The 21,128-nt window shown below is 41.7% G+C and overlaps 1 pseudogene; it reads right to left on the minus strand.

Moving 5' to 3' along the window:
• Nucleotides 1-17,882: 17,882 nt before the first annotated feature.
• On the minus strand, nt 17,883-18,000 carry LOC124555575 (annotated as a pseudogene).
• Between the last annotated feature and the right edge of the window lie 3,128 nt (nt 18,001-21,128).

Consider the following 21,128-nt stretch of genomic DNA (forward strand, 5'->3'; position numbering starts at 1 on the left):
TAAATACACTCCTGGAAATTGAAATAAGAACACCGTGAATTCATTGTCCCAGGAAAGGGAAACTTTATTGACACATTCCTGGGGTCAGATACATCACATGATCACACTGACAGAACCACAGGCACATAGACACAGGCAACAGAGCATGCACAATGTCGGCACTAGTACAGTGTATATCCACCTTTCGCAGAAATGCAGGCTGCTATTCTCCCATGGAGACGATCTTAGAGATGCTGGATGTAGTCCTGTGGAACGGCTTGCCATGCCATTTCCACCTGGCGCCTCAGTTGGACCAGCGTTCGTGCTGGACGTGCAGACCGCGTGAGACGACACTTCATCCAGTCACAAACATGCTCAATGGGGGACAGATCCGGAGATCTTGCTGGCCAGGGTAGTTGACTTACACCTTCTGGAGCACGTTGGGTGGCACGGGATACATGCGGACGTGCATTGTCCTGTTGGAACAGCAAGTTCCCTTGCCGGTCTAGGAATGGTAGAACGATGGGTTCGATGACGGTTTGGATGTACCGTGCACTATTCAGTGTCCCCTCGACGATCACCAGTGGTGTACGGCCAGTGTAGGAGATCGCTCCCCACACCATGATGCCGGGTGTTGGCCCTGTGTGCCTCGGTCGTATGCAGTCCTGATTGTGGCGCTCACCTGCACGGCGCCAAACACGCATACGACCATCATTGGCACCAAGGCAGAAGCGACTCTCATCGCTGAAGACGACACGTCTCCATTCGTCCCTCCATTCACGCCTGTCGCGACACCACTGGAGGCGGGCTGCACGATGTTGGGGCGTGAGCGGAAGACGGCCTAACGGTGTGCGGGACCGTAGCCCAGCTTCATGGAGACGGTTGCGAATGGTCCTCGCCGATACCCCAGGAGCAACAGTGTCCCTCATTTGCTGGGAAGTGGCGGTGCGGTCCCCTACGGCACTGCGTAGGATCCTACGGTCTTGGCGTGCATCCGTGCGTCGCTGCGGTCCGGTCCCAGGTCGACGGGCACGTGCACCTTCCGCCGACCACTGGCGACAACATCGATATACTGTGGAGACCTCACGCCCCACGTGTTGAGCAATTCGGCGGTACGTCCACCCGGCCTCCCGCATGCCCACTATACGCCCTCGCTCAAAGTCCGTCAACTGCACATACGGTTCACGTCCACGCTGTCGCGGCATGCTAACAGTGTTAAAGACTGCGATGGAGCTCCGTATGCCACGGCAAACTGGCTGACACTGACGGCGGCGGTGCACAAATGCTGCGCAGCTAGCGCCATTCGACGGCCAACACCGCGGTTCCTGGTGTGTCCGCTGTGCCGTGCGTGTGATCATTGCTTGTACAGCCCTCTCGCAGTGTCCGGAGCAAGTATGGTGGGTCTGACACACCGGTGTCAATGTGTTCTTTTTTCCATTTCCAGGAGTGTAGTTTTCTTCGACATTACAGATAATCTTCGAACATAGTACATATTCCAAAATCCTACTGCAAATCGACGTTAGCGATATGGGTCTGCAATTTATCGGATTACTTCTGTTTCCTTTCTTGCGTATTGACGTGAACTTGTGCAACTTTCCAGTCTTAAGGTACGGATCTTTCAACGAACGATCGGTTGTATGTCGTTTTTGTTGTGGTCTTCAGTCAGAAAAGAGGTTTGATGCAGCTCTCCATACTTCTCTATCCTGTGCAGGCCTTTTAATGTCCCAATATCTACTGCAACCTACATCTTCCTGAAACTGCTTCCTGTATTCATCTCTTGTTCTCCCTCTACTATTTTTACCGCTCACACTTCCCATCAGTTCTAAATTAGCGGTCTTTTGATGTTTCAAAATCTATTCTATCAACCGCTCCCTTCTTCTAGTCAGGTTGTGCCACAAATTTCTCTTCTCCTCAGTTCTATTCAGTACCACATTAGTTATGTGATCTACCCATCTAATCTTCAGCGTCCTTCTGTAGCGCCACATTTTAAAAGATTCTATTCTCTTTTTATCTAAGCAATTTAACATCCACGTTTCATCTCTGTACATGACTACACTCCAGAAAAATACGTCCAGAAAAGACTTACTAACACTTAAATCTATATTTGATGTAACAAATTTCTCTTCTTCAGAAATGCTTATCGTGGTATTGCTAGTCTAGAATTTGTATTCTCTCTACTTAGCCCATCATCAGTTATTTTGCTGCCCAAATAGCAAAACTCATCTACTAGTTTAAGTGTCTCGTTTCATAATGCAATTCCATCAGTTTCATCTGATTTTCTTCGATTGCATTGCATCATCCTTGTTTTGCTTTTGTTGATGTTCATCTTACATCCTATCTTCGCGACACTGTCCATTCCGTTTAATCCATTCCATTCAACTGCTCTCCCAAGTCCTTTGCCGTCTCTGACAGAATTACAATGTCATCCTCAACCTGAAAGTTCTTATTTCCTCTCCATGTATTTTAATTGCTACTCCAAATTTTTCTTTTGTTTCCTTTACTGCTTGCTCAATATACAGATTGAATAACCCTGTGACCATGGCTGTTAAGTCCCATAGTGCTCAGAGCCATTTGAATAACCCTGTCTCAATCTCTTCTCAACCACTGCTTCCCTTTCGTGCTCCTCGACTCTTACAACTGGCATTTGGCTTATGTGCAAACTGTAAATAGCTTTTCGCTCCCTGTATTTTACCTCTGCCACCTTCAGAACTGAAAGAGAGTATTCCAGTGAACATTGTCAAAAGCTTTCTCTGTCTACAAAAGATAGACGCGTAGGTTTACCTTACCTTAACCTATCTTCTAAGATAAGTCGTAGGGTTGTAATACCATAGCTCTAATGCTCTACCGATTTATTTTGTCTCTTGTTTTATTTAATGTTACATCGTTGATTTTGTTGTTTAATTGAATTGATTACACAAAATTGTATACTCCTTTCTCTGTAAAAACTTTGATGTCATGGTTTGATTCTATGCAATGTAGTGTATCTATCATTTAAATTCTTTGTTTCACTTGGAGGGAACAAAACTTAATGTATATAATTGTAATTTTGTTTAAATAATTTTTTTTGTAGAAATACCAATATGTGCAAATGTTCTGTTTTATTTAATATGTTTGGTTGCTGTTATGTGAACTGCTGATCTTCACTTAGGTTTCTTAGTTATTTTGTATGTAAAAGATGGTGTGGTTCCCCTCCGCAACAGAACTTAGCAGCGCGCGCAAAATGTGGTTGGCATGGATAGAAAGGTGGATCCAAGAGTCAGTCGGGGACGAGCTACCAAACTGTCAACAGCTCATGTAAAAGTTGTGTATTGTGCTGGTGCCAAGAGAGGCTTTCCGTGACACTTTCCAATGCCTCGGATAGATGGATCAAGAGCTGGAACTATTCTGGAATTGGTATCTATCATCGCCACCAAGAAATGACAGAGTCCAGCAATTCTACCTGCAAATCCACCTACCAACATGCAATCGCCACCACATCGCGCAGTCACTGAAAAGAAACCAAGGAATAGTAGAAATGTTCAAATGGTTCAAATGGCTCTGAGCACTATGGCACTGAACATCTTAGGTCATCAGTCCCCTAGAACTTAGAACTGCTTAAACCTAACTAACCTAAGGACATCACACACATCCATGCCCGTGGCAGGATTCGAACCTGCGACCGTAGCAGTCCCGCGGTTCCGGACTAAAGCGCCTAGAACCGCACGGCCACAGCGGTCGGCATAGTAGAAATGTATGGCGAAGGATCAGCTCATTGGATGTTTTAGTGTGCACAAATATAAGGTAACTATTACTCGAACTCTTATACCTACCTTGATTTTTTTATCCATAGTCACACAACCACTTAGGGTCCTTCCCATGCTAAAGTGATTACCGAGTGTCCTATTTGAAAGAACAATAAATCTCAGTGTTTTAACAGAACTGAGTAATATAGTAAATAATGCTTGCTGAAAATAATTTTTCTATTAAAACTGCTTGTTAATATTTGTTGCCAACTTCTAAAGTGAATGTTCTTAAAACTGCGGCTTATAAAATTTTTTTTAGTTATTGATCATTTTACTACCTGTTGTAAATTGTAAAAGGTAAGTCAGTTTCTTACAGATATGTCAATATTGTGTCTTACTGCAGTAAAAGTAGCGAACTGCATTTGTGGAAACTTATATACTCATGTTTGTTAAGTGCTTGTCTCTCTTGTGTATTGGAAATGCATATTAATTGTGCAATAGGATCCTCAGTTTGTCTGTTGTGCTTATGCTAGGTAACAAGTAACAGAAAAACCACTATCTATGAAAACAGTAACTTCTTTATTAAAAAGACAGTGAGAAATAATTTGTTAGTGAGCTCCCATTTAATTCTCATTCTAAATGGAAAGGTGTTTGGTAGTGAGAGAATTAATCTATGCGCAGTAACTAAATTTGCTTTTAACCATATCCATATTTCATGTCATATAGGAAATTGTTTGAAAAGTAATGTCCAGTTTACGATTCTACAGTAAATATTAATAGTAACGTTACTGAGACCGTTCAGTTGGACTAAGTCCTCAAGGTAAAAGTTGTTTTGTAATCTGTTATATTTATGCAAATAGTTTGTTCTGATCTGTTAGCTCCAACCTTAACGTGAACATACTGTATTCAAGTGCCAGAGTTTATTGCATTTTCGAGTGACAGAAGTGTAGGCTGTTTGCCCATTGAAGTTACTTATTTTCAGTTCTTGAATAAGGATGTTACTCATTCTCTTGCCTGATTAGGCTGGTGACTGTTTTCTTTATTCTTTGAACAGTGTAGATAGGTAAAATATTGTTTATTACTGTTTAAATATTTACGTAATTCTGACTTTCACTTTCGATAAGCCACCTCCGTTCGGTACAACATGGTCAACATAACGAAATTCCTCTCAGAGGGTAACACTGCTCTGTTGCTTTATACCATAATTTCTTTAACAAGGCAGTTTTATTTCACGACCTGCCTCCAACTTTAAAGTTATGGTATAACAGACGGAAGTGTTATACGTGGCTTTTCCGTGACAGAACTACTTGTTCTGTTGGGGCATTGTACGTACTAAACCAAATTTGGTATTTGACTGCACGAGCTACGTAAATGCAGTTGCAGTGTTATAGGGCCAGTATTGCCTAGTGTGTTCCTGCGTTTCTCCGGAATCCAAGCTGATCTTTCCTGAGGTCGGCTTCTACCAGTTTTTCCAATCTTTTGTAAGGAATTAGTGTTGGTATTTTGCAACCATGACTTATTAAACTGATTGTTCGGTAATTTTTACACCTGGGGAGCAACTGATTTCTTTGGAATCGGAATTATTACATTCTTCTTGACCTTGGGGGTGTTTCGCCTGTCTCATACATCTTGCACACCAGACGGAAGTGTTTTGTCACGGTAGGCTCTCCCAAGACTATCAGTATTCTGACGGAATGCTGTCTGCTCCCAAGGTCTTGTTTCGACTTACATCTTCCAGAGCTTTGTCAAATTATTCTCGCAGTATATCTCGCTTGTCATCTCCATCTAAGTCCATTTCCCTTTCTATAATATTGCTTTCAAGTTCATCTCCCTTGTATGGAGCGTCTATATACCCTTTCAAACTTTTCAGCTTTCCCTTCTTTGCTTAGGACTGGTCTTTTATCTGAGCGTTTGATATTCATACAGCTGCTTGCATTTTCTCCAAAGGCCTCTTTAATTTTCCAGTAGGCGATATCTATCTTTCAGCTAATGAAATATGCTTCTAAATCCTTCGATTTGCTCTCTAGTCATTTCTGCTCTGCCCAGCCATTCTGTATTTCCTGTCAGTCTCATTTTTTAAACTTTTGTATTCCATTTCGCCTGCTGCATTTGCTATATTTTTAAATTTCCTCCTTTCATCAGTTAAATTCAATATCTCTTGTGTTATCCAAAGATCACTACTAGGCCTTGTATTTTTACCTATTTTATCCTCTGCTGCCTTCACTACTTCTTAAAGCTATCCAATCTTCTTCTAATGTACTCCTTTCCCCTGTTCTAGTCAAGCTATGTATAATGCTCCCTCTGAAGCTCTCAAGAACCTCTGGTTCTTTCAAATTATCCAGGTCTCATCTCCTTAATTTCCTACCTTTTTACAATTTCATCAGTTTTAATCTACAGTTCATAACCAATAAATTGTGGCCAGAGTCAACAGGTGCACTGGAAATGTCTTACAATTTATGATCTGGTTCCCAAATCTCTGTCCTAGCATTGTATAATCAATCTGAAACCTTCCGATATCTCCAGGTTTCTTCCACATATACAACCTTCTTTATGATTCTTAAACCAAGAGTTGTGATGATGAAGTTATGCTCTATGTAAAATTCTACCAGGCAGCTTCCTTTTTAATACCTTTCCCCCAGTCCATATTCACCTACTATTTTCCTTATCTTCCTTTTCCTGGTGTCGGATTCCAGTCTCCCATCGATTAAATTTTTGTCTCTTTTAACTATCTGAATGATTCTTTTATCTCATAATGCATTTATTCAATTTCCTTATCATCTGCGCTGCTAATTGGCTTGTGAACCTGTAGTACTGTGGCAGACGTTGGCTTCGCGTGTATTTTGGCCACGATAATATTCTACCTTCAACTTGTATTTTAAATAGTTAAATTGTGATTTAATTTATTATATCCATATTTAATTTAATTATTTATTACCATAAGAGATAATTTAATGAATTTAAAAATTAATGTAGATATTTTGATATTTATAATTTCAGTCTTGGATTACAACCTTTATTTGTAATCAGATTATTAATTTCTGTCATTAATGACCATCTTACTGAATAGTAACGTGTTGCATCACACATATCTTATTATTACATGTGATAGTGCAGTGAAAATCATTACCCATTTCGGATTCGTCAAACAAATAAGATTGTGATAGGTAAATAGCACTACTGAAGCGCACATACTTCACATGAAGATAGATTCAGGTCTGACGGTGGTCATTGCCGACAGAAATTAACAATCTGATTACAAATAAACATCATTATACAAGGCTGGATTAATAACAAAGCAAATATTCTAACGGATCTCTGAAAACTTTTTCGTCATTATGCCAGAACTTGTAAATATTTTACCTCATAGTTATGTTGTTTGAAATTTGTATACATTTTTATGCCTGGCTGCGGAAGAGCAGAGTGTAAGCTATGTACCGCAGACAGTCCACGCCTTGCCCACATAGTGAGAGAGAGAAGAAACAACATTGAAGAAAATAATTGACATTTCGATATATGCTGGATATATGGATTACTTGAAATTTCAACCACAATAAAGACTGATTACCATATCAATTAGAAGAATGTTGGTGAACCACTCCCTCATCAAACTACCAGATACTGCAACGTAGCAGCAGATATTCATAAAAATTAATCAACATCAGGTAGTGAAAATCTAATTTATCTGTACGTTTTGTGAAGTGTAAATCTAGAATTCTGCGAAAAGTCAAATAAATAAAATAAAAAGTCACGACGATTACCTATTCTGCCACCAAGTGAATAGTATAGATAGCTTTTGTTTTCATCTTTACTGGAAACTCCCCGTACATGTTGATGGTGTATATTCCGTCGGACGTATCTGACGGCTCCTAGACGTTTGTATCAGTACGGATGCACTAATATAGTGCGAACCCCTGTCGGAATAAATAATTTGAGAGAAGGGGGTTAATGGACGACAGATTCTGCATTGCAGCTGCCGATAAGTTGGAGATCTGAGTGGGGCAGCGACCGTATCAAAGTGGCCGATGCGGTTGTGGCTACCGCTCATGAGGAGCGGTAAATCCGAGTTCGAAACCCAGTCCACCACAAATTTTCAGCTTTCACCATTGTATCACCACAATGACCTGTGCGGCTGGAAGTCACGTTACGAATTCTCATCAATCCTTCTCTTTTTTTTCCATTCTCTCTTTCATATGAATAGATGGTTCTAGTCTTAGAATCTTTTAAAGATAATCAAAAGTATGGATACGTATTTTTTTGTGAAACAGGAAAAATAAAAAAAAAATGCAAAAGTTGAAAAATGTAAGCTAATGTTGACAAGCAGGAAAACCAGTCCTGCAGTGTTCGAATAATGTATTAAAGTATTACGTGACAACCACACAAATTAAATATCTGTGCGCAATGGTGCAAAGCGATGTGAAATGGGACGAGCGCAGTCGTGTTCTATCAACTCAAATGGGGATCCTTGGAGGAAAACAGAAGTTCCTTTCTCTAAAAACTGTTGAGAAACGCCAGCCGGTGCGGCCGAGTGGTTCTAGGCGCTTCAGTCTGGAACCGAGCGACCGCTACGGTCGCTGGTTCGAATACTGCCTCGGGGATGTATGTATGTGATGTCCTTAGGTTAGTTAGGTTTAAGTAGTTCTAAGTTCTAGAGGACTGATGATCTCTGATGTTAAGTACCATAGTACTCAGAGCCATTTGAACCATTTTGTTGACAAACTTTAGGGAAGTGGAACTTGCAACAGATTACAGAATGATGCTGCTGGTGCCAACGTACGTTTCGCGTAAGAACCCTGACGACAAGGGAGGAGAAATCATGGCTCGTCCTTTGGAGAATCCACAGCACATCGTATTACAACGACTCCTCTAGCACGTGTAGGTGGAAGAGATTAAACCTTGGCTAAATTTCAATGAGAAGAGGAATTCATGCAGCTACGGATATATCCCTCTCCCCCACCTTGCGTTGGTGGAAGGTTTGCGCGCCTCAGCGATACAGATAGCCGTACTGTAGGTGCAACCACAACGGAGGGGTATCTGTTGAGAGGCCAGACAAAGGCGTGGTTCCTGAAGAGGGGCAGCAGCCTTTTCAGTAGTTGCAGGGGCAACAGTCTGGATGATTGACTGATCTGGCCTTGTAACACTAACCAAAACGGCCTTGCTGTGCTGGTACTGAGAACGGCTGAAAGCAAAGGGAAACTACAGCCGTAACTTTTCCCGAGGGCATGTAGCTTTACTGTATGGTTAAATGATGATGACGTCCTCTTGGGTAAAATATTCCGGAGGTAAAATAGGCGCCCATTCGGAGTTCCGGGCAGGAACTACTGAAGAGGACGTCGTTATCGGGAGAAAGAAAACTGGCGTTCTACGGATCGGAGCGTGGAATGTCAGATCCCTTAATCGGGAAGGTAGGTTAGAAAATTTAAAAAGGGAAATGAATAGGTTAAAGTTAGATATAGTGGGAATTAGTGAAGTTCGGTGGCAGGAGGAACAAGACTTCTGGTCAGGCGAATACAGGATTATAAATACAAAATCAAATAGGGGTAATGCAGGAGTAGGTTTAATAATGAATAAAAAAATAGGAGTGCGGGTAAGCTACTACGAACAGCATAGTGAACGCATTATTGTGGCCAAAATAGACACGAAGCCCACGCCTACTACAGTAGTACAAGTTCATATGCCAACTAGCTCTGCAGATGACGAAGAAATTGAAGAAATGTGTGATGAAATCAAAGAAATTATTCAGATAGTGAAGGGAGACGAAAATTTAATAGTCATGGGTGACTGGAATTCGGTAGTAGGAAAAGGGAGAGAAGGAAACATAGTAGGTGAATATGGACTGGGGGGAAGAAATGAAAGAGGAAGCTGCTTAGTAGAATTTTGCACAGAGCACAACTTAATGATAGCTAATACTTGGTTCAAGAATCATAAAAGACGGCTTTATAGATGGAGGAAGCCTGGAGATACTGACAGATTTCAGATAGATTATATAATGGTAAGACAAAGATTTAGAAACCAGGTTTTACATTGTAGGACATTTCCAGGGGCAGATGTGGACTCTGACCACAATCTATTGGTTATGAACTGTAGACTAAAACTGAAGAAACTGCAAAAAGGTAGGAATTTAAGGAGATGGGACCTGGATAAACTGAAAGAACCAGAGGTTGTACAGAGTTTCAGGGAGAGCATAAGGGAACAATTGACAAGAATGGGGGAAAGAAATACAGTAGAAGAAGAATGGGTAGCTTTGAGGGATGTAGTAGTGAAGGCAGCAGAGGATCAAGTAGGTAAAAAGACGAGGGCTAGTAGAAATCCTTGGGTAACAGAAGAAATATTGAATTTAATTGATGAAAGGAGAAAATATAGAAATGCAGTAAATGAAGCAGGCAAAAGGAATACAAACGTCTCAAAATAGAGATCGACAGGAAGGGTAAAATGGCGAAGCAGGGATGGCTAGAGGACAAATGTAAGGATGTAGAGGCTTATCTCACTAGGGTAAGATAGATACAGCCTACAGGAAAATTAAAGAGACCTTTGGAGAAAAGATAACCACTTGTATGAATATGAAGAGCTCAGATGGAAACCCAGTTCTAAGCAAAGAAGGGAAAGCAGAAAGGTGGAAGGAGTATGTAGAGGGTCTATAAAATGGTTCAAATGGCTCTGAGCACTATGGGACTCAACTGCTGTGGTCATCAGTCCCCTAGAACTTAGAACTACGTAAACCTAACTAACCTAAGGACATCACACACATCCATGCCCGAGGCAGGATTCGAACCTGCGACCGTAGCAGTCGCACGGTTCCGGACCGCGCGCCTAGAACCGCGAGACCACCGCGGCCGGCAGAGGGTCTATACAAGGGCGATGTACTTGAGGACAATATCATGGAAATAGGAGAGGATGTAGATGAAGAAGAAATGGGAGATATGATACTGCGTGAAGAGTTTGACAGAGCACTGAAAGACCTCTAACATTCTGCGTGGTGTCTGTCGTTCTATGTCGTGTCTCCCTACCACTTTCACGCAACGACGCTCTGAGCGTGTTTTTTAGGGAATTGACTAGTTTGAACCTGGGACCTGTTGCTGGTAAGGAGACGCCAGACCTCACATGACATGTAGAGTTCAGAAGAGTTCAGTGAGACTAGAGATGATATAACCAAATACTTTATGATTTCAGTGTCAGCTCCACTGCACTTCCTGTAAAAGAATCTTAATACTAACTAAATTTAGTGGAAGGGGTTCAAGGCTTTCCTATTTTTAGTTAGCTGCTAAAATAACGTCGAAAAAGCAGTTGAGTTTACCATTGGAAACTTTATTCTATTCAAAAAACATTGTTTATAAATTGCACTATTGATAAAGGGAAATATTCTAATACAGGATGATAAAAACCAACTGTGTTCGACAAAAATGTGAACGAATATTCCCTGAGTGGGTTTCCAAGTTCTACAATGGATCGAAGGATGACCTATGCCATATCACATCTACAATCTAGGTTTAAATTAAGTTTCACAAAAGAGAAAACTATCAAAATGGTCTACAGTGTTCCTCAATTAACTTTAATTACTTATCTAACTTGTCGTAAATTACAGTTCCTGATGTGGCTTCTCAATAATTATATAACTGAAAAATCATCGCGTTTCAGATTTTAACTTACGTAGCAAATGTGAATACCATGAGCTTCAATTGACGATCGACACTAGTATTACGCAAAGGGGATGTAACAGATGAGACTTCTGCAGTTCTGAGTGAAGCCTTATGAGCTCAAAAATGCGGCATCGCGTGCGTTCATTACCTTGTCGGTGTTCCTCAGGGGGCGGCGGGCAGCACAGCTCCGCTCACCTCGCCGTCGCGGAAGCAACTCTCTCCCAACTTCTCCTTACTACAATTTACCGAAGTTGGTTTAAAAAAAAAAAACTATCTGGCTGTGTTTTCATCTGACCAATCAGGGTCTCAAAGTTAACCTTAAGCTCCGCCTACAAAAATTCTGTCTATCCAATGAGAAACGCTATACTTTTCGTGGTGGGGCAATGTTTTTAAAGTTTGCAACGTAACAGAGACGCGAAAAAGTCTCACGCTAAAACTTACAGCTGGTGTGGCCCTTTTAGTGTTATCGTAAGATCTATACTGTTCTTCTGGAGGGCTCTAGCTTTTAACATGGGCTGGGGTGTGGTCCTGGTGGTTAGCTGACAACGGGGGTGTCCGTCCCTTATCGTAGGGCCTTCTAGCTTAACACGGTTCTGCTCTCGGCTTCTGTTCTCGTTTCTCCCCTCGGAACTGCGTCTGTCTCACGGTGGGAAGGTATGACATGCATTTAGGCATTCTTGTGTTCGTCTGTGGTATTCCATTTGCTCACTCGTTACTCGTATTACTTTGATTAATTTAATGTCACGATTTATTCGGAGCTATGTGGCATACTTCTGGATTTGCTTATCGTGTCAGGCTTTTCATGGAAGGTGTTGGATTTGCCTGACACCTTACAGACCTAAGTCGAAACAAGGCCCCGGGAGTAGACAACATTCCATTAGAACTACTGACAGCCTTGGGAGAGCCAGTCCTGACAAAACTCTACCATCTGTATGTATTTGTATGGAGTGTAGCCATGTATGGATGTGAAACATGGACGATAAATAGTTTGGACAAGAAGAGAATAGAAGCTTTCGAAATGTGGTGCTCCAGAAGAATGCTGAAGGTTAGATGAGTAGATCACATAACTAATGAGGAGGTACTGAATAGGATTGGGGAGAAGAGAAGTTTGTGGCACAACTTGACTAGAAGAAGGGATCATTTGGTAGGACATGTTCTGAGGCATCAAGGGATCACCAATTTGGTACTGGAGGGCAGCGTGGAGGCTAAAAATCGTAGAGGGAGACCAAGAGATGAATACATTAAGCAGATTCAGAAGGATGTAGTTTGCAGTAGGTACTGGGAGATGAAGAAGCTTGCACAGGATAGAGTAGCATGGAGAGCTGCATCAAACCAGTCTCAGGACCTAAGACCGCAACAACAACAACAAGCCAGAGATTTAGGAACCAGATTTTAAACTGTAAGATATTTCCAGGGACAGATGTGAACACTGATCAAAATTTAGTGGTTATGAACTGTAGATTAAAACTAAAGATATTGGAAAACTGTAGGAAGTTAAGGAGATGGGAACTGCGTAAGTTGATGGAACCAGAGGTTTTTGAGAGCTTCAGAGAGAACATTACGCAACGGGTGACTAGAACAGAAGAGAAGAAAACAGTAGAAGGCGAATGGGTAGTTTTAAGCAACAGAGGATCAAGTAGGTAAAAAAATTTCATCTCAGTCGAAATCCTTGGATAATACAAGACGTACTGAATTTAATTGATAAAGGAGAAAACATTAAAAGTCAGTAAATGAAGCAGACGAAAGGAAAAACAAGCGTTTAAAAAATAAGATTCGGAGGAAGTCCAAAAGGGCTAAGCAGGAATGGCTGGAGGACAACCGTAAGGAGTCAGAAACATATTTAACTAGGGGAAAGATAGATACTGCCTACAGGAAATTTAAGAGGCCTTTGGGGTAAAGAGAAGTAGCTGTCTGAATATCAAGAACTCGGATGGAAAACCAGTCCTAAGCAAAGAAGGAAAAGGTGGATGGCGTATACACAGCGTGAATACAAGGGAGATGAACTTGAAGGCAATATTATACAAAGGGAAGTGGACGTAGATGAAGATGAGATGGGAGATACGATATTACGAGAAGAATTTGACAGAGTACTAAAAGATCTACGTGTAAACAAGACCCCAGGACTAGATGATACGCCGTCGGAACTACTGGTAACCTTCGGAGACCCAGCCGTGGCAAAATTCTTCCATCTGGTGTGCAAAGTGTATGAAACATGCGAAACACACTCAAACTTAAAGCAAAATGTAATAATTCCAATTCCATAGACACCAGTTGCTGATAGATGTGAATATTACCGAACTCTCAGTTTAATAAGTCATTGTTGTAAAATACTAACACGAATTCTTTACAGAAGAACGGAAAAAATGGTGGAAGCTATCATCAGGGAAGATCAGTCTGGACTCCTTAGAAATGTAGGAACACGCGAAACAATCCTGATTCTAAGATTTATCTTAGAAGATAGGTTAAAGAAAGGCAAACCAATGTTTATAGCAATTGTAGACTCAGAGAGAGCTTTTGACAATGGTGACTGAAATTCTTTCTTTATAAATCTGAAGGTAGCGGTGATTAAATACAGGGAACGAAAAGCTATTTACAACTTGTACAGAAACCAGACAGCAGTTATAAGAGTCGAGCGCCGTGAAAGGAAACGAGTGGTTGAGAAGGGAGAGAGACAGGGTTGTAGCTTATCCCTGATATTATTCAATCTGTACATTGAACAAGCAGTAACGGAAACCAAAGAAAAAATTTGGAGTAGGAGTTAAAGTTCAGGGAGACAAAGGTTTGCCGATAACATTGACAGTGTATCAGAGACAGCAAAGGACTTGGAAGAGCAATTGAACGGAATGGACAGTGTCTTGAAAGTAGGGTATAAGATGAACACCAATAAAAGTAAAACCAGAATAATGGAAGGTAGTCGAATTAAGTCAGCTGATGCTAAGGGAACTAGATTAGTAAAAGAGTAGTAGATGAGATTTTCTATTTCGGTAGCAACATAATCGATGATTGCCGCAGCAGAGTGGATATAAAATGTAGACGGACAAAGGCAAGGAAAACTTTTCTGAAGATTAAGTGCTAGGGTTTCTTTTCTGTAGGTATTTGCCTGAAATGTAGCCATTTATGGAAGTGAAACATGGACGATAAACAGTTTAGACGAAATTAGAATTGTAGCTTTCGAAATGTGGTGTTACAGGAGAATGCTGAAGATTAGATGGATAGATCACGTAACTGGTACCGAACCGAACAAGGCAGTCAAGAAATTTGTGGCACAACCTGACAAGAAGGGATCGGTTGGTAGAACACGTTCAGAGGCATCAACGAATCACCAATTTATTACTGGACGGAAGTGTGGGGAGTAAAAATAGAAGAAGGAGAGCAATAGATGAAGACGGTAAGCAGATTCAGAAGGATGTAGGTTGCAGTAGTTATTCAGTGGAGAAGAGGCTCGCACAGGATAGAATAACGTGGACAGCTGCATGAAACCAGCTCTATTTTTCTGGAGTGGCAGACGGGGTTGTGAAATTATAATGGACTGAGATGTTATTGGTACCACATTAATCTACACTGAGACAAATTTAAAACTGAAAGGAAAAATTATTTTAAGTTAATACTAATATTATCTACAGGCTGCTTAATTCTACTACGCTGTACATACACGTATTTACACTGAGGTGTCGGGACGTTCAATTCCGTCAGATATTAGAAGAAGCGAGAACCCGAAGGTGTAGCCCGGACCCACCACTATAATCGAGCCCTTGGTGTGCGGCGGGGTGGGGGTTCGATCGTCTGCGTGTTTCTTAAAGCTATAGTTCAGTCCACCTATCTCGACAGTCCTATTGCCGATGTCCCTTCACTCTGTGACAGCAGATACGTACTAGGCAGTGTAAAGCAGCGTTGATGAAACCACTACCTAATATCTACACACAGAGGCTGCGTATCTCTAGTTCCTGAAAGTTTATGATTAAAAAATCGGACGTTCGGGATATTCAGTCTACTTGCAGAAAAGCGTTTAAAATTAGATTAACTCTGCTTTTTATTCATACTGAAACACGTGAAATGGCTATCAAGTCCGTATTTAATACGGTGAAACATTATCCTTGGAAGTTCACTGTCTACATAATAAATTTTCACTCGAAAAGCATCCAGAATTTTAGCAAGTCCAACCCGACTAATTTTCGCGTTCTACCAGTCACAGACCCACAACTAGTCGTGTATTAAACATTCCGTCGTTTCAGTGGTCCTCTTCGTAAGAAGTGCTCGCCAAAATATTCCGTACAGAGCACTAAACATGCCACGTGGAGTTGTTACTACGACCAGAACGTTCACACGCTCATATCTCTCAAACTATTTAATTTAGAAACACAAAACATTCATTAAAATATTTGTAACACCAGTCGCTTCAGTCACGATATGTTCGAACTGAAATTAGCTCACTATTTCCTCATCTTACACAGTATTTTTAAGGAGCGATCTGACATCGCGTTATCCGTAGACCGGCTAGCAAGCGACTATCTCGAGGCTTAATTCTGATTGGATGTTGATCTAAACGACCAATCAGAAAGTTCCTTCCAGATCATTCTCGCGGCAAATGTTGCCTTATCCAATCACTAATTTGATAATAATTAATGTCAGCAAAATTTTAAATTCTTGTATTTTGTTTAATCAAAATAAACGAAGTGGGAAATATTCTTCAAATTGATAAATAAGTTTATTCCGCCTCTAATTTCCATTCTGGCTACTTTTATACAAAAACAAGCACACACCGACTTACGTCACCTGAATCGAGGTTGCAACATAACTTTCCCACGGTTCGTTTGTACAAGGTTTTACGAAAAATGAAGTATTAAGTTTTAACGTATGTCTCACGCACACTCTCTCAATCATTCTCACCCTCCCACACGGCAAAATATAATCAAATAATAATTTTGACTGATTTTTGTATTATGTAATGCACAGTGTCTAAAGTTTTAAAAAGAAAATTCTAATTAATAGATTTTTATGCACTGATAACTTTGGAATGGCTTCAAATGATAGTGAAAGTCAATCTTATTTTTCCTAACTTGGTTTTAAAAAAGAAGCGTAGATTTTAGGTAATTCTCTTTATCTCCAGAACTATAATAAATAAAAATCTGAAATTTTGACAGCATCATTCTATTAATAACAAAAGGCTATGTACCAAATTTGAACAAAACCGGATAATAACTAATGTGGATTATTTAGGTTCGTAGGGGTATGAATCTTCGGTATCGACTGAATGTTACACTATGCAGTTCGCACGGCAGGCAACGTCAGCTGTGCAGTGAGCAAAGCCATTCTGCAGCCACTGTACAAGACAGCTGCGTGCCCTACTGCAACGAATGTCATCTCGTAGGTGGATCCCGACATTCAAACCTCCGCGCAAGTGCCTCACGGAGTTAGCGTACTTTGGTACATCATACAGTTCAAGATCCACCAGATTGTCTGGAACAAACTAAACATTCAGTTTCAAAACATTTTACACAATAAGCCCCACGGCTTGGATGGTAAGGCAGAATGCCGACGCTAGTAGACACCAAGTAACAACAGTTCCATCAAAATAGTGCAACCAGTTGCGTAGGTTCGAACCACAACATGGATTACTAACAGATTCTCATAACTGAGCAGTCGATAATAGTTTGTCTCAGGTGAGGTACACTTGCAATACAGAAGGCAGAAAGTGCCTGGCCAGCGAAAGACAAAAACAATCGTCCAACAGCATCAGAGAAGTAGGTTGCCACTACAATCTCCCAATAAAATGTAATCGGATAACGGCCATCAACTGCTTGGCTGCGCAGACCATCTCAAGCCACAGCCGTTACAACTGTCACCTGTACAATTCTTTTCAAAACACCTCTTTAACGTCCGGGTTACCTCCCCTTCTTGGGCAATCGCACCGTCTTCTCTCCACCTCACAACTAAAACTCTCTCGCGCTCGCCAATAGATCCGCTCACCGCCGCGCCACCTCGAGACCGACTCACAAGAGTCGAAAAGTTAGCATCTCTGAATAAATATCGATAGCTGCAAAGCCGGCATGGCTCACAGTGGATAGCTGCATAACTTCAATCAGTGCTAAGGAATAGGGAGACGTAAGATAACGTAATTTCAAACATGACGATGCACAGCAGACTGAGGAATCGGCCCGAATATTTGAAAATGAGATTAACAAACTTAACCCATCGTTGAGTAAGCGATTTGTTTTCAACTCCAACCAATCGAGATTTGAAGAGGAACTGCATATGAAAAGAATCCTGGTAATTAAAGATACGAAGAGAGTTGTAACCAAAGCAACTAGTATCGTATAGAATTATAAAACTAAACTAAACTCCGTGCTAACAGGCCTTGGAAGGTCCAACGGTGCCGACCGGCCGCCGTGTCATCCTCAGCCCACAGGCGTCTCTGGATGCGGATATGGAGGGACATGTGGTCAGCACACCGCTCTCCCGGCCGTATGTCAGTTTACGAGACCGGAGCCGCTATTTCTCAATCAAGTAGCTCCTCAGTTTGCCTCAGAAGGGACGAGTGCGCCCCCCTTGCCAACAGCGCTCGGCAGACCGGATGGTCACCCATCCAAGTGCTGGCCCAGCCCGACAGCGCTTAACTTTGGTGATCTGACGGGAACCGGTGTTACCACTGTTGCAAGACCGTTGGCTGTATACAATTATATCTATTGTTAATCTAGATGATAAATTGGCTGGAAAGTTATTTATTGTTCTGCAAAAAGTTGGAGGTGCTCTGCCCTCTACGATTCTTTCCCTTGTGCGTGATTTTGCAAGGACATATGGGAGAATTTAAGTCACAGCAAGCAAAACTGAGAAAATGTGCGTAAGGGAACTACAACTATGTTATGAGGCCTAATGTTGGCCAATGGTCGATAAAAAAAACTTATTTTTTGCTTGATTCCTGGTCTGAATATGAAAATCATACTCGTTTTAGAGTAAACTATCCCTACCGCAAATTGTGTGACATTGCAGTTCATGCCATCTGGAACCACTAGACAAATTCAATCTCTGGATGCTTGTTTTCTTCGTGCCTATAAAAAATATTATCGCACTATCTGCAGCTACGCCTTAAAGACTCGGCAGTTTCACAATAGGCTCCACGACAGACTATTTCGCATTCGGTCACATGCCATAACATACCTTCAGTTCTCATCATCCTGTTACACCAATATGGTTCTATATGCATTCCTTAGGAGCGGATACATAGCTGAACGTGCTGTATGGTTTGTAACTCTTATGAAGTTCGCCTTCGATCTTGATGGTGCGGACCTTTGTGCGGACCTTTGTGGTCACTGTGGCGCGCCATTTTTCATTCAGCGTTCGTGGTGCAAGTTAGTGGTTTGTTCTGAACGTTTTTTGAGTGTCGACGATGTTCATTTTGTGCGCTGTTCTACATACCATGGAAAGTCGATCTCTGCACCTACTGGACAGTCGTTTCCTATCGCCCCCCCCCCCCACCCCCTTGAGGCACACTGTGAGTCACTAACAGCTAATATTTCTACATCTACATCTACATCCAGACTCCGCAAGCCACCTGACGTTGTGTGGCGGAGGGTACCTTGAGTATCTCTATCGGTTCTCCCTTCTATGCCAGTCTCGTATTGTTCGTGGAAAGAAAGGTTGTCGGTATGGCTCTGTGTGGGTTCTAATCTCTCTGATTTTATCCACATGGTCTCTTCGCGAGATATACGTAGGAGGGAGCAATATATTGCTTGACTCCTCGGTGAAGGTATGTTCTCGAAACTTCAAAAAAAAAGCCCGTACCGAACTACTGAGCGTCTCTCCTGCAGAGTCTTCCACTGGAGTTTATCTATCATCTCCGTAACGCTTTGGCGATTACTAAATGATCCAGTAATGAAGCGCGCTGCTCTCCGTTGGATCTTCTCTATCTCTTCTATCAACCCTATCTGGTACGGATACCACATTGGTGAGCAATATTCAAGCAGTGGGCGAACAAGTGTACTGTAACCTACTTCCTTTGCTTTCGGATTGCATTTCCGTGGGATTCTTCCAATGAATCTCAGTCTGGCATCTGCTTTACCGACGATCAACTTTATATGATCATTCTATTTTAAGTCACTCCTAATGCCTACTCCCAGATATTTTATAGAATTACTGCGTCCAGTTGCTGACCTGCTATATTGAAGCTATATGATAAGGGATCTTTCTTTCTATGCATTTGCAGCACATTACACTTGTCTACATTGAGATTCAATTGCCATTCCCTGCACCATGCGTCAATTCGCTGCAGATCCTCCTGCATTTCAGTACAATTTTCCATTGTTACAACCTCTCGATATACCACAGCATCATCCGCAAAAGCCTCAGTGAACTTCCGGTGTTATCCACAAGGTCATTTATGTATATTGTGAATAGCAACGGTCCTACGACACTCCCCTGCGGCACACCTGAAATCACTCTTATTTCAGACTTCTCTCCATTGAGAATGACATGCTGCGTTCCGTTATCTTGGAACTCTTCAATCCAATCACACAATTGGTCTGCTAGTCCATACGCTCTTACTTTGTTCATTAAACGACTGTGGGGAACTGTATGAAACGCCTTGCGGAAGTCTCCTGTCATAATGGTTAACAGAAGTTCAAACATTATGAATCACCTCGAAGGGAACGATCTATTGATATGTAATCAGCATGGTTTCAGAATACATCGTTCTTGCGCAGCTAGCTCTTTATTCGCACTAAATAATGGCCGCTATCGACAAGGGATCTCAAGTTGATTCCGTATTTCTTGATTTCCGGAAAGCTTTTGACACCGTTCCTCACAAGCGACTTATAATCAAGCTGCGGGCCTATAGGGTATCTTCTCAGTTGTGCAACTGGATTCGTGATTTCCTGTCAGGAAGGTCGGAGTTCGTAGTAATAGACGGCAAATCATCGAGTAAAACTGAAGTGATATCAGGTGTTCCCCAGGGAAGCGTCCTGGGACCTCTGCTGTTCCTGATCTATATAAATGACCTGGGTGACAATCTGAGCAGTTCTCTTAGGTTGTTCGCAGATGATGCTGTAATTTACCGTCTAGTAAGGTCATCCGAAGACCAGTATCAGTTGCAAAGCGATTTAGAAAAGGTTGCTGTATGGTGTGGCAGGTGGCAGTTGCCGCTAAATAACGAAAAGTGTGAGGTGATCCACATGAGTTCCAAAAGAAATCCGTCGGAATTCGATTACTCGATAAATAGTACAATTCTCAAGGCTGTCAATTCAACTAAGTACCTGGGTGTTACAATTACGAACAACTTCAGCTGGAAAGACCACATAGATAATATTGTGGGGAAGGCGAGCCAAAGGTTGCGTTTCTTTGGCAGGACACTTAGAAAATGCAACAAGTCCACTAAAGAGACAGCTTACACTACACTCGTTCGTCCTCTGTTAGAATGTTGCTGCGCAGTGTGGGATCCTTACCAGGGGGGATTGACGGAGGACATCGAAAGGGTGCAAAAAAGGGCAGCTCGTTTTGTATTATCACGTAATAGGGGAGAGAGCGTGGCAGATATGATACGCGAGTTGGGATGGAAGTCATTAAAGCAAAGACTTTTTCGTCGTGGCGAGATCTATTTACGAAATTTCAGTCACCAACTTTCTCTTCCGAATGCGAAAATATTTTGTTGAGCCCAACCTACATAGGTAGGAAAGATCATAAAGTAAAATAAGAGAACTAACAGAAAGGTTTAGGTGTTCGTTTTTCCCGCGCGCTGTTCGGGAGTGGAATGGTAGAGAGATAGTATGATTGTGGTGCGATGTACCCTCTGCCGAGCACTTAA

Source organism: Schistocerca americana, chromosome 1 (assembly GCF_021461395.2).
Source record: "Schistocerca americana isolate TAMUIC-IGC-003095 chromosome 1, iqSchAmer2.1, whole genome shotgun sequence".
Taxonomy (NCBI): domain Eukaryota; kingdom Metazoa; phylum Arthropoda; class Insecta; order Orthoptera; family Acrididae; genus Schistocerca; species Schistocerca americana.